Below are 15,200 nucleotides of genomic sequence, written 5' to 3'. Positions count from 1 at the left end.
TGGTAAGATACCGGGTCTGCCTCTGTGCTACGGGTTTTGTCAGCAGCCTCCAGGTGGGAAGAAGCCAGGTGTGCCTCTGTGTTAGGGGTGATGTCCACAACCACTATGTGGGAAGAAGCCGGGTCTTCCTCTCTGCTACGGGTGATGTCAACAACATCTAGGTGGGGAGAAGCTGGGTCAAACTCTGTGTTAGGGGTGAATCCCTCAACCTCCAGGTGGGCAGAAGCCGGGTCTTTCTCTGTGTTAGGGGTGATGTCCACAACCTCCGGGTGGGAAGAAGCTGGGTCTGCATCTGTGTTAGGGGTGACAATTAAAATCCTGATTGGCTTTACTACTACAAGGCACCAGGATGTCATGACAAAAGGCATCTGTCAGAGTGCTTTCTATGAGTGCTACTCACCTGCTTGGATATCAGCTGGTAGTGTGGCGGAGAAGGCCACCACTAGGACAGGGGGAACTCGCAGGGTGTCTGCAGTAGGCTGGAAGTAGCTTTTCACCTCGTCCGCCACAAAGGCACAGACAGAGCTCATAAAAAAGGGGTCTTGATGTCATCCAGGGAGAAGGACTGGCTGATTCTCCCGAGGATCGACCTCACAGAGTCAAAAGCAGCAGCCCGGGAGAAAGGGGTGTGAGGAGAAGAGGCCTTCAACATGCTGGAGAGCTTCTCCCCTACGGCCACCACCATACTCACAGCCATCCCGCTTAGGAGGATGGGGTGATCTGAATGGCCTTCCTCTGGCTGAAGCCACAGGGCCAGGAGGATCCTGGGCACCAGCTCCACCACCACCTGGGATGGGCTGAGCAGGTTGCTACAGGGCTTATTGGACAGCTTGTCCTGAATGCTCCTCACAGCTCTCTCCATGATGATGTGGACCTTGGGGTCGCTGAAATCAACAAAAAGCAGCAGAGAAAGCTAAACAATGTGCAATGTTCACACAGAGAACACTGCCCTAGTTTTTTTCTGCATAGCTCCAGATGTGTAGATGAATGGAGCAAGCCGTATGCGGGGCAGTACATGGAACTCACATGTCAGCGCCAGCTGGAGAGGTGGGGTGCATAGAGCGGCGGAGCTTGCAGACAGCCTTGTGCTCCATGTCAATCATTTTTAGGCAGGTGTTTACTTCCCAGGTCTGCCGTAGGAAACAGGAAGTCCCATTAGTGTAATTTCACAACAGATATATTCTGCTGTACTGACTAGTTGTTGAAAGGCTAGAAAGGAGCTCACTGACTGATAGTCTAAGTCTCTAACTCTCATTCTCTTACCAGCCGAGCGAGTTCGTTCCCCTCCTCCAGGGTTTCCTTCCACACCCTTCAAATAAAACACAAAGCATTTCAACTTTCCTGGCTTCCTATTTATCTGTTGTTTATTTTACCCACACCTCCTGGAGTGCTGCTGGTGACAGAGAATGGCAGTGAAGGTGAGAGCTGACGTGGTACTCACCTCTCCCTAAGGGATTTTTTGCCCTGAGACACCAGCCAGTCGCTCATGTGCTCCATGGTGACATGGGGCAAGACCTGGCCTCGACTCTGGAGCAGCAGATAGTGGACCATGAACTTCTTCTGCAAGATGAGGTAAGGTGTGAGACCGTGCCACTAAAGACCATATAATGTGCTTTCAGAAGGGCCTCTCGCAACATTTCACAACTGCTCATGTCTCACAATTTGCAAGTGATATTAAAAACTCTTATGACCATCTTCTCTAAACTGTCTTGAAATAAAACTCTTGTTTTGGGATTAAATCTATCTCTTTTTTTCTGTGGTTACTTTTTTTGTGGGATGAATCTTACCTGTTTATTGTAATATGCTTCCTCGCAGCAGGCCTGCAGAGTCTGAAAATAAAGGCTGCTTCTACAGAATTCCTTTGAAGATAATTAAAACAATTATGCTTTATTAGGTACATTATGCACAGGCATTTACAGTATGCCAAAAGGAATATCTCCTAAGATTACCTTAGTGGGACCATAAGTGAACTCAGGAATGCTCCCAACCCTATCCATGGTCAGAGGGGGACGAAATGCAGCGCTATAAATATACGGGATGCTCTAGAGATAACAGGAATGACTTAAAGTCGCGAATGATCAATGCCTGTGGAGTCGTCCAATATGCTGCGCTGAGAATTGAGTTGTAGGCGATATTTGGTTATGTTTGGCGCAACATACATGTTTACATTCTATTGCCATGGAGAAATTGAGTTTCTAGAACCTGTTTTCTTCTATATCTTTATTTCGTGAAATATTAAGATCTTTATTTTGTCATAATGTGTATATGAGGACGTTGGAGCCCGTTCCGATTCATGACGCGGTTATCCAGGTGCAAGTTGCATAGACCTACTAATCCAACCTTGGCTTACAAGTTAAATTAAATTAGTATATATGCCTATACAAATCTATTGACCACATCCATTTAAATCAATGATTGTCAATTGAAAATGTGGTAGTTGTGTTATCCTGTTGTGCGTGTCAGGGCTCCTCTTAAGCACGTTATTCCAATATTTCCTAGAATTGACGCAGGTTACACTTTTGCAAAACTACTAGGTTAAAAATAAGAGCATGAATGACAATAAAGGTATAACTTGAATTATATGTGTAGTAGTGTGATGTTGTTCCCCTAGATTATGCTCCAAATTGCACACAAGGACAGTTCGAGTAGGCCAGGTCAAGAGGGGATGTTAATAAATTAATAATAATAATAATTCAATGTGGTTTCTTTATTTAATTACAGCTGCATAGCTAATGTTATTTTTTGGTGTACAAACATTTTTATGTATCTATATTGCAAATACACCTAATTGTAAAAGTTGTGTATATTTTGGTTTGGTCCATCGCGGGTTATCTGTATTTATGTACCCTCTTATTGTTGTCTTTTGCCTGACCTTCAACTAGCAAGGTATGTTGTCCTTGGCGCCGTAATTTGTCGATATAAAACTGTGGTAAAGTAACACAAAGTGCTGTTACGCAACTACAGGTTTTGTTACAATGTGGACAATATAAAGATGTATGTTAACAACTTTCACCGAGCTCGCTAATTAGGGTACCTATTGTAACTCGGGAGTATTTGGGGCAGTGTTTGAGTGAGTTTCTATGTGCTCACGCAGGTGCCCGAGAGCGGTGGCTGCACCAAGGGCTAAACTATTGTGTGTTGTCTCTTCGTGTACAGGTATGTCATTTATTTTGTCAGAATTATGTTGTATATCATTTTACTTGTATTGTATAGTGTGTTGTTAGGCACTGAATGTGTGCATGCAGCACCTGTTCTCTTTTGCCTGACCTTCAACTAGCAAGGTGCCCGAGAGCTGTGGCTGCACCAAGAGCTAACATATTGTGTGTTGTCTCTTCGTGTGCAGGTCGAATAAAAATTATCCAACCATCAGAATTCCAGTTGTGGCAGTGTCCTAATTACGTGACCTGCCGACTGGTCAGCTCAAGCCGACCGCCGGAGCTGTGCATGTGGATGAGGTGCACGACCTGCGCATGTGAATTTGTTGATGGCTTACTGTAAGTGAATATATACTGTGAACAGTGAAAGTGAATGTAGCATATTCATTAGATACAGGTATTCGTGCTTATTTGTATGTTTTGGATGAATTTTTTTATTGCATTAATTTTTTTGGGTATTTGAATGCACTAAATTACATTGTATTTTAGTGCTCTGTTGAGCCATGGAAGATTCTCAAATCCATAAGACGTGTTATGCTGGGGATTTTAGTGTGGGTAGAGGGAGGGGTGTCCTTCCATTTACACCAATTGTACAGTCAGCTCCTGGGAGTAGAGCGTTTGCTAGTCTTGAGTTTGCAAGCACTGGGAGGGGTAGGCTGTTTGTTCCACCTGACCAGGGTATCCCACCTCTGTCTTTTGATGTACCATCATCCACAGTACTCGGTGATAATGGGACGCCTCCGAGTCAGCTTAGTGACCTTATTAAGCAGATTGGTTCAGAGATAGGAGAATCTATCAGAGCGAGTTTACTGCAGCCTGGGGTTTCAAGTCTTTCTCCTGCCCGTCCCCCTCACCAACCCCAGCAGTTTCCCCTGCCTGAGCAGTGTGGGTCAACCTTTATTGATGCGTCCAAGCTGAATCTGGTTGTGAAGTCAGATGTTAGTGCTCCACCTCTTTTTAGGGGTGATGGCTCAGATAAGTACTCTGTCCTGGAGTGGGAGGAGTTAATGGAAGTCTACCTAGAGAAGAGGGGTTACACTGGGTCTGGGAATGTTGGGGAGGTGATGTCTAGGCTCATGGGGAGGGCACGGGATGTGACCAAAGTCTGGAAGCGTAACAACCTTGTTGTCACAGATGTTAAGGCGGTGTTCAGTGTTTTCAAGCAACACTTTGGGGATACTGTCTGCTCAGGTATGCCATTAGCTGATTTCTATTCAATCAAACCATATGCTAATGAGGGTCCAATAGATTTCTGGATTAGGCTTAACAAAGCTGCAGAGGCAGCCGAACAGTACCTTGTGAGTGAGGGCAGGACCTTACCCAATCAGTGCTCAGAGTTGGCAGTCATGTTTGTATGCAACTGTCCTGATAAAGAGTTGGCCCAAGTGTTCAAGAGCAAACCCATTGGTGACTGGACAGCCAGTGAGGTACAGGATCGGTTGGATGAACTGTTAAGGGAACGTAAAGCATGTAGAACACAACTTCCACAGCAGGTGGCTGCCGTTTTTGACTGCCCTCAGGAGGGTCCTGTGAAAAGACCTAATGTGTCATCTTTTTCTCAATGTGGCCGTGAACCAGACCAGGCACCATCTGTATCTGAGGGTGGGACATTAAAGAACGTTTTGACTTTGTTAGAGAAGGCTCTGGTCAGCAATACTCAGCAATACTCAGTCTGTGAGTGGCGCAGTGGTCTAAGGCACTGCATCGCAGTGCTAGCTGTGCCACTAGAGATCCTGGTTCAAATCCAGGCTCTGTCGTAGCCGGCCGCGACCGGGAGACCCATGGGCTACAGTTCCGAATGTTTTGTTTCAAGTAAATCTTGAATTTTATGGAGAAAAGTAGACTGTCTACACTGAGAAAAGTACCTGAGAAAAAAGCTCCACATCAGTCAGAGCGCTGTCTGCCAGTTCCTGAATCTCATCAGTGCAAAGTGCAATTGAAGCACAAAAATAGTCTGATGCAGAAATGACAATAAGAACCATTTTAGATCTGCATTTAGAGATTTCTTACACGTTTTATATTTGTTCCTTTCGTGAAAAAGTGGTCCTCTGTAGCTCAGTTGGTAGAGCACGGTGCTTGTAACGGGTTCGATCCCCAGGACCACCCATACACCATTTTTTTTTTTTATAATGTACGCACGCATGACTGTAAGTCACTTTGGATAAAAGCGTCTGCTAAATGGCATATTATATTATAGAAATGAGGAATTCTGCGTTAACTAGCAAGTTAAACTCAGGGGTCACGTTATCTTAGTACGTTTCTGAATTAATAAGGTGACGGTGCATCTTATTGTGTAAGCTTTCTGCCGTATTTGAGAGGTCAAAGCCCTTTGGATGAGTTCTCTGTACAGCTGCCAACATTTTTAATTTCCTTGCATTTTCTCTCCTCTGTTCTCGGGCCAGTCTGCTCCTCCCCCAGTCTGCTCCTCCCCCAGTCTGCTCCTCCCCCAGTCTGCGCCTCCCCCAGTCTGCGCCTCCCCCAGTCTGCTCCTCCCCCAGTCTGCTCCTCCCCCAGTCTGCTCCTCCCCCAGTCTGCTCCTCCCCCAGTCTGCTCCTCCCCCATCTTCTCTCAGTCAGGCCCGTTGCCCTACCGACTCCAGACACAGCGTGTACACATGCTGCATTTTAATTAATTAATTAATTAATTAATTAATATGCCATTTAGCAGACGCTTTTATCCAAAGCGACTTACAGTCATGCGTGCGTACATTTTTGTGTATGGGTGGTCCCGGGGATCGAACCCACTACCTTGGCGTTACAAGCGCCGTGCTCTACCAGCTGAGCTACAGAGGACATCAGAGCAGACAAGCATCAAAACCTTTTCATTCTCTTGTAAATGACCAAACTCACCATAAATGCCATACAGTCCTGAACTAAAACATAAACGCAACATGTAAAGTGTTGGTCCCATGTTTCATGAGCTGAAATAAAAGATCCCAGAAATCTTTCATATGCACAAAAAGCATATTTTCTCAAATGTTGTGCGCACATTTTGACATCCCTTTTAGTGAGCATTTCTCCTTTGCCCAGATAATCCATCCACCTGACAGGTGTGGCATATCATGAAGCTGATTAAACAGCATGATCATTACACAGGTGCACCTTGTGCTGGGGACAATTAAAGGGCACTCTAAAATGTGCAGTTTTGTCACACAACACAATGCCACATGTCTCAAGTTTTGAGGGAGTGTGCAATTGGCATGCTGACTGCAGGAATGTCCACCAGAACTTTTGCCAGAATATTTAATGTTCATTTCATTACCATAAGCCACCTCCAACATTGTTTTAGAGATTTTGGCAGTACGTCCAACCGGCCAGTCTAGGACCTCCACATCCGGCTTCTTCACCTGCGGGATCGTCTGAGACCAGCCACCAGGACAGCTGATTAAACTGGGTTTGCACAACCGAATAATTTCTGCACAAACTGTCAGAAATTGTCTCAGGGAAGCTCATCTGCGTGCTCGTCGTCCTCACCAGGGTCTTGACCTGACTTCAGTGGGCAAATGCTCACCTTCAATGGCCACTGGCACACTGGTGAAGTGTGCTCTTCAGCGATGAATCATGGTTTCAACTGAAACGGGCAGACGGTGTGTATGGCATCTGACATAGAGGGACCAGGTGAATCCAGGTGAAAGCTATGATCTCTTATTGATGTCACTTGTTAAATCCACTTCAGTCAGTGTAGATGAAGGAGAGGAGACCGGAGTCATGCCAGGCGCACCAGTTTGTGTCAAGAACTGCAACGCTGCTGGGTTTTTCATGCTCAGTAGTTTCCTGTGTGTATCAATAATGGTCCACCCCCCAAAGGACATCCAGACAACTTGACACAACTGTGGGAAGCATTGGAGTCAACATGGGCCAGCATCTCTGTGGAACGCTTTCGACACCTTGTAGAGTCCGTGCTCCGATGAATTGAGGCTGTTCTGAGGGCAAAAGGGGGTGCAACTCAATATTAGGAAGGTGTTCTTAATGTTTTGTACTGTCAGTTTATATTTTATGTGTGACCAAAAGAACACTGCATGGCTAAATGCATATAATTGCAGCAAATTAGCTTTAAAACCGCAACATTTTCTCTTTGCTACAGGGCAGAATACAGGGAGCTCAAAGTATTGGGACAGTGACAATTATTTAGTTGTCTTGCCTCTGTACTCCAGCACTTTGGATTTGAAATGATACAATGACTGAGGTTAAAGTACAGACTGTCAGCTTTAATTTGAGGGTATTTTCATCCATATCGAGTTTAGACCGTTTATAAATTACTGCCCTTTTGACGTTGTCCCCCCATTTTATGGTAAATAATTGTCATTTTGGAGACACTTCTTTTGTAAATCAGAAGAGAATATATTTTGAAACACTACTACATTAATGTGGATACTACCATGATTACGGATAGTCCTGAATGAATCATGAATAATGATGAGTGAGAAAGTTAGACGCACAAATATCCCACCAAGACATGCTAACCTCTCACCATTACAATAACAGGGGAGGTTAGCGTTTTTGGGGTATGATATTTGTGCGTCTAACTTTCTCACTCATAAGCCCTAGGAAAGGGTTAGAGGTCAGAGGCTGTGGTCAATGCTGTGTTTCTGGTCAGCCCTAGGAAAGGGTTAGAGGCTAGGGTTATAGGTCAGAGGGTTAAAGCCCTGTTTCTGTTCAGTCCTAGGAAAGCCCTGGCGTCTCCAGTGAGAGAACCTCCTCTCACCGAGCTGGAGGATGACTTCCTGATCCTGGAGGATTATGAGCCTCCCTGGTTCTCCCATCGCTGGAAGTTTGACCCCATCAGGACCACAGCCAAACCACGACCAAAGCAGCAGAACCAATCACACAGTAGTGACAATGCCTCAGCAGACATACTCACCAAGGCTACAGCCAATCAGAGATCAGGAGGGACAGACAGACCTCGGACAACTAAAGAGAAGAAGGGAAAGAATCCTACAACCAGGAAGGAGAGGGACTCTAGTCCCCCGGGGGTAGGACCTCAGGGTGATGGGCCTGTTAATCATGTTGACCTCGAGGCAGACCACATAGAACAAGACAAGAAGAAAGTCAACAACCTGTTATCTGAACCAACGACAGCAGGTGACCTGGAACAAGAGGCACCAGGAGGAGGGGCCAAGCCTAAACCTAGCCACACCAAAACAGAAAAGAAAGTTCCCAGAATCTCTAAATCCAAAGCTGGTATCCAAGGTGACAAGGTGAACCCCAAGACGAGCCGAGGACGAGGCCGGCAGTCTGGGAAGACCAGGAGACTGTCAGGTCGAGCTGGGGACGAGGCCGGCAGTCTGGGAAGACCAGGAGACTGTCAGGTCGAGCTGGGGAGGAGCCCGTCACCATGGAGGAGGAGAGTGAAGCGGCTGCAGACCAATCATCAGCTGAAGACCAGGATGTTTCTCCAGGTAATATCCCCTGACAGCTGACATCACACATCATGATGGTTTTTCTGACTACAACGTTCATCACAAGTTCAAGTTGTATCATGCCATTTGTAGGTATAGGAATATGTTTTGTAAGAGCTCTCAACAAATAGAAAAATATATAAAAAACATTCACAAAACAATCAATGGGAAAAAATGTAGTTTACATAAAAGGCTAGATGTAATGTTGTCTTTCCTCCACAGTTCTACAGTTGGCACCAACAGGACAGAGACGAGTCATCTCTAAGGTTCCAGCCAATTGTAAGGCCCAGGAGGTCTGCCCCGCCCCTACTGGTGAGGCTGACTCCTCCCAGTTAGCAGGGAAGAGGAAGAGGACCAAGCCTGGTCCCTGGTGGCTCATCAGTCCTGTCAACACACAGCTCACAGAGACAGACAACAAGTCCAAACAGAATAACAAGACAACTACATCTAAACCAGCAAGACATTCCCCTCTATCTAGGTTTACAATGAACTACTACCCCTCTATCTAGGGTTACAATGAACTACTACCCCTCTATCTAGGGTTACAATGAACTACTACCCCTCTATCTAGGGTTACAATGAACTACTACCCCTCTATCTAGGGTTACAATGAACTACTACCCCTCTATCTAGGGTTACAATGAACTACTACCCCTCTATCTAGTTACAATGAACTACTACCCCTCTATCTAGTTACAATGAACTACTACCCCTCTATCTAGTTACAATGAACTACTACCCCTCTATCTAGGGTTGCAATGAACTACTACCCCTCTATCTAGTTACAATGAACTACTACCCCTCTATCTAGGGTTACAATGAACTACTACCCCTCTATCTAGGGTTACAATGAACTACTACCCCTCTATCTAGTTACAATGAACTACTACCCCTCTATCTAGGGTTACAATGAACTACTACCCCTCTATCTAGGGTTACAATGAACTACTACCCCTCTATCTAGTTACAATGAACTACTACCCCTCTATCTAGGGTTACAATGAACTACTACCCCTCTATCTAGGGTTACAATGAACTACTACCCCTCTATCTAGTTACAATGAACTACTACCCCTCTATCTAGTTACAATGAACTACTACCCCTCTATCTAGGGTTACAATGAACTACTACCCCTCTATCTAGGGTTACAATGAACTACTACCCCTCTATCTAGTTACAATGAACTACTACCCCTCTATCTAGGGTTACAATGAACTACTACCCCTCTATCTAGGGTTACAATGAAATACTACCCCTCTATCTAGGGTTACAATGAACTACTACCCCTCTATCTAGGGTTACAATGAACTACTACCCCTCTATCTAGGGTTACAATGAACTACTACCCCTCTATCTAGGGTTACAATGAACTACTACCCCTCTATCTAGGTTACAATGAACTACTACCCCTCTATCTAGGGTTACAATGAACTACTACCCCTCTATCTAGGGTTACAATGAACTACTACCCCTCTATCTAGGGTTACAATGAACTACTACCCCTCTATCTAGGGTTACAATGAACTACTACCCCTCTATCTAGGGTTACAATGAACTACTACCCCTCTATCTAGGGTTACAATGAACTACTACCCCTCTATCTAGGGTTACAATGAACTACTACCCCTCTATCTAGGGTTACAATGAACTACTACCCCTCTATCTAGGGTTACAATGAACTACTACCCCTCTATCTAGGGTTACAATGAACTACTACCCCTCTATCTAGGGTTACAATGAACTACTACCCCTCTATCTAGGGTTACAATGAACTACTACCCCTCTATCTAGGGTTACAATGAACTACTACCCCTCTATCTAGGGTTACAATGAACTACTACCCCTCTATCTAGGGTTACAATGAACTACTACCCCTCTATCTAGGGTTACAATGAACTACTACCCCTCTATCTAGGGTTACAATGAACTACTACCCCTCTATCTAGGGTTACAATGAACTACTACCCCTCTATCTAGGGTTACAATGAACTACTACCCCTCTATCTAGGGTTACAATGAACTACTACCCCTCTATCTAGGGTTACAATGAACTACTACCCCTCTATCTAGGGTTACAATGAACTACTACCCCTCTATCTAGGGTTACAATGAACTACTACCCCTCTATCTAGGGTTACAATGAACTACTACCCCTCTATCTAGGGTTACAATGAACTACTACCCCTCTATCTAGGGTTACAATGAACTACTACCCCTCTATCTAGGGTTACAATGAACTACTACCCCTCTATCTAGGGTTACAATGAACTACTACCCCTCTATCTAGGGTTACAATGAACTACTACCCCTCTATCTAGGGTTACAATGAACTACTACCCCTCTATCTAGGGTTACAATGAACTACTACCCCTCTATCTAGGGTTACAATGAACTACTACCCCTCTATCTAGGGTTACAATGAACTACTACCCCTCTATCTAGGGTTACAATGAACTACTACCCCTCTATCTAGGGTTACAATGAACTACTACCCCTCTATCTAGGGTTACAATGAACTACTACCCCTCTATCTAGGGTTACAATGAACTACTACCCCTCTATCTAGGGTTACAATGAACTACTACCCCTCTATCTAGGGTTACAATGAACTACTACCCCTCTATCTAGGGTTACAATGAACTACTACCCCTCTATCTAGGGTTACAATGAACTACTACCCCTCTATCTAGGGTTACAATGAACTACTACCCCTCTATCTAGGGTTACAATGAACTACTACCCCTCTATCTAGGGTTACAATGAACTACTACCCCTCTATCTAGGGTTACAATGAACTACTACCCCTCTATCTAGGGTTACAATGAACTACTACCCCTCTATCTAGGGTTACAATGAACTACTACCCCTCTATCTAGGGTTACAATGAACTACTACCCCTCTATCTAGGGTTACAATGAACTACTACCCCTCTATCTAGGGTTACAATGAACTACTACCCCTCTATCTAGGGTTACAATGAACTACTACCCCTCTATCTAGGGTTACAATGAACTACTACCCCTCTATCTAGGGTTACAATGAACTACTACCCCTCTATCTAGGGTTACAATGAACTACTACCCCTCTATCTAGGGTTACAATGAACTACTACCCCTCTATCTAGGGTTACAATGAACTACTACCCCTCTATCTAGGGTTACAATGAACTACTACCCCTCTATCTAGGGTTACAATGAACTACTACCCCTCTATCTAGGGTTACAATGAACTACTACCCCTCTATCTAGGGTTACAATGAACTACTACCCCTCTATCTAGGGTTACAATGAACTACTACCCCTCTATCTAGGGTTACAATGAACTACTACCCCTCTATCTAGGGTTACAATGAACTACTACCCCTCTATCTAGGGTTACAATGAACTACTACCCCTCTATCTAGGGTTACAATGAACTACTACCCCTCTATCTAGGGTTACAATGAACTACTACCCCTCTATCTAGGGTTACAATGAACTACTACCCCTCTATCTAGGGTTACAATGAACTACTACCCCTCTATCTAGGGTTACAATGAACTACTACCCCTCTATCTAGGGTTACAATGAACTACTACCCCTCTATCTAGGGTTACAATGAACTACTACCCCTCTATCTAGGGTTACAATGAACTACTACCCCTCTATCTAGGGTTACAATGAACTACTACCCCTCTATCTAGGGTTACAATGAACTACTACCCCTCTATCTAGGGTTACAATGAACTACTACCCCTCTATCTAGGGTTACAATGAACTACTACCCCTCTATCTAGGGTTACAATGAACTACTACCCCTCTATCTAGGGTTACAATGAACTACTACCCCTCTATCTAGGGTTACAATGAACTACTACCCCTCTATCTAGGGTTACAATGAACTACTACCCCTCTATCTAGGGTTACAATGAACTACTACCCCTCTATCTAGGGTTACAATGAACTACTACCCCTCTATCTAGGGTTACAATGAACTACTACCCCTCTATCTAGGGTTACAATGAACTACTACCCCTCTATCTAGGGTTACAATGAACTACTACCCCTCTATCTAGGGTTACAATGAACTACTACCCCTCTATCTAGGGTTACAATGAACTACTACCCCTCTATCTAGGGTTACAATGAACTACTACCCCTCTATCTAGGGTTACAATGAACTACTACCCCTCTATCTAGGGTTACAATGAACTACTACCCCTCTATCTAGGGTTACAATGAACTACTACCCCTCTATCTAGGGTTACAATGAACTACTACCCCTCTATCTAGGGTTACAATGAACTACTACCCCTCTATCTAGGGTTACAATGAACTACTACCCCTCTATCTAGGGTTACAATGAACTACTACCCCTCTATCTAGGGTTACAATGAACTACTACCCCTCTATCTAGGGTTACAATGAACTACTACCCCTCTATCTAGGGTTACAATGAACTACTACCCCTCTATCTAGGGTTACAATGAACTACTACCCCTCTATCTAGGGTTACAATGAACTACTACCCCTCTATCTAGGGTTACAATGAACTACTACCCCTCTATCTAGGGTTACAATGAACTACTACCCCTCTATCTAGGGTTACAATGAACTACTACCCCTCTATCTAGGGTTACAATGAACTACTACCCCTCTATCTAGGGTTACAATGAACTACTACCCCTCTATCTAGGGTTACAATGAACTACTACCCCTCTATCTAGGGTTACAATGAACTACTACCCCTCTATCTAGGGTTACAATGAACTACTACCCCTCTATCTAGGGTTACAATGAACTACTACCCCTCTATCTAGGGTTACAATGAACTACTACCCCTCTATCTAGGGTTACAATGAACTACTACCCCTCTATCTAGGGTTACAATGAACTACTACCCCTCTATCTAGGGTTACAATGAACTACTACCCCTCTATCTAGGGTTACAATGAACTACTACCCCTCTATCTAGGGTTACAATGAACTACTACCCCTCTATCTAGGGTTACAATGAACTACTACCCCTCTATCTAGGGTTACAATGAACTACTACCCCTCTATCTAGGGTTACAATGAACTACTACCCCTCTATCTAGGGTTACAATGAACTACTACCCCTCTATCTAGGGTTACAATGAACTACTACCCCTCTATCTAGGGTTACAATGAACTACTACCCCTCTATCTAGGGTTACAATGAACTACTACCCCTCTATCTAGGGTTACAATGAACTACTACCCCTCTATCTAGGGTTACAATGAACTACTACCCCTCTATCTAGGGTTACAATGAACTACTACCCCTCTATCTAGGTTACAATGAACTACTACCCCTCTATCTAGGGTTACAATGAACTACTACCCCTCTATCTAGGGTTACAATGAACTACTACCCCTCTATCTAGGGTTACAATGAACTACTACCCCTCTATCTAGGGTTACAATGAACTACTACCCCTCTATCTAGGGTTACAATGAACTACTACCCCTCTATCTAGGGTTACAATGAACTACTACCCCTCTATCTAGGGTTACAATGAACTACTACCCCTCTATCTAGGGTTACAATGAACTACTACCCCTCTATCTAGGGTTACAATGAACTACTACCCCTCTATCTAGGGTTACAATGAACTACTACCCCTCTATCTAGGGTTACAATGAACTACTACCCCTCTATCTAGGGTTACAATGAACTACTACCCCTCTATCTAGGGTTACAATGAACTACTACCCCTCTATCTAGGGTTACAATGAACTACTACCCCTCTATCTAGGGTTACAATGAACTACTACCCCTCTATCTAGGGTTACAATGAACTACTACCCCTCTATCTAGGGTTACAATGAACTACTACCCCTCTATCTAGGTTACAATGAACTACTACCCCTCTATCTAGGTTACAATGAACTACTACCCCTCTATCTAGGTTACAATGAACTACTACCCCTCTATCTAGGGTTACAATGAACTACTACCCCTCTATCTAGGTTACAATGAACTACTACCCCTCTATCTAGTTACAATGAACTACTACCCCTCTATCTAGGGTTACAATGAACTACTACCCCTCTATCTAGGGTTACAATGAACTACTACCCCTCTATCTAGGTTACAATGAACTACTACCCCTCTATCTAGGGTTACAATGAACTACTACCCCTCTATCTAGGGTTACAATGAACTACTACCCCTCTATCTAGGGTTACAATGAACTACTACCCCTCTATCTAGGGTTACAATGAACTACTACCCCTCTATCTAGGGTTACAATGAACTACTACCCCTCTATCTAGTTACAATGAACTACTACCCCTCTATCTAGGTTACAATGAACTACTACCCCTCTATCTAGGGTTACAATGAACTACTACCCCTCTATCTAGTTACAATGAACTACTACCCCTCTATCTAGGGTTACAATGAACTACTACCCCTCTATCTAGGGTTACAATGAACTAATACCCCTCTATCTAGGGTTACAATGAACTACTACCCCTCTATCTAGGGTTACAATGAACTACTACCCCTCTATCTAGGGTTACAATGAAATACTACCCCTCTATCTAGGGTTACAATGAACTACTACCCCTCTATATAGGGTTACAATGAACTACTACCCCTCTATCTAGGGTTACAATGAACTACTACCCCTCTATCTAGG

At 44.1% G+C, this 15,200-nt stretch overlaps 1 pseudogene across 1 annotated transcript in view; it reads left to right on the top strand.

Annotated features, from left to right (window-relative positions):
* LOC311116770 (solute carrier family 35 member E3-like) overlaps positions 1-9,126 on the top strand; it is a 31,233-nt pseudogene extending 22,107 nt beyond the window's left edge. The window contains exons 3-4 of the transcript in view: positions 7,815-8,553; positions 8,776-9,126. The product of the transcript in view is annotated as a solute carrier family 35 member E3-like (transcript). The remainder of the gene's footprint in view (positions 1-7,814; positions 8,554-8,775) is intronic.
* Positions 9,127-15,200: the final 6,074 nt, after the last annotated feature.

This window comes from Coregonus lavaretus, assembly GCF_964263955.1.
Source record: "Coregonus lavaretus genome assembly, contig: HAP1_SCAFFOLD_1494, whole genome shotgun sequence".
NCBI classification, from domain to species: Eukaryota; Metazoa; Chordata; class Actinopteri; order Salmoniformes; family Salmonidae; genus Coregonus; species Coregonus lavaretus.
Note: the sequence above shows the minus strand (reverse complement) of the source record. Positions and strands in the feature narration are given on the sequence as shown.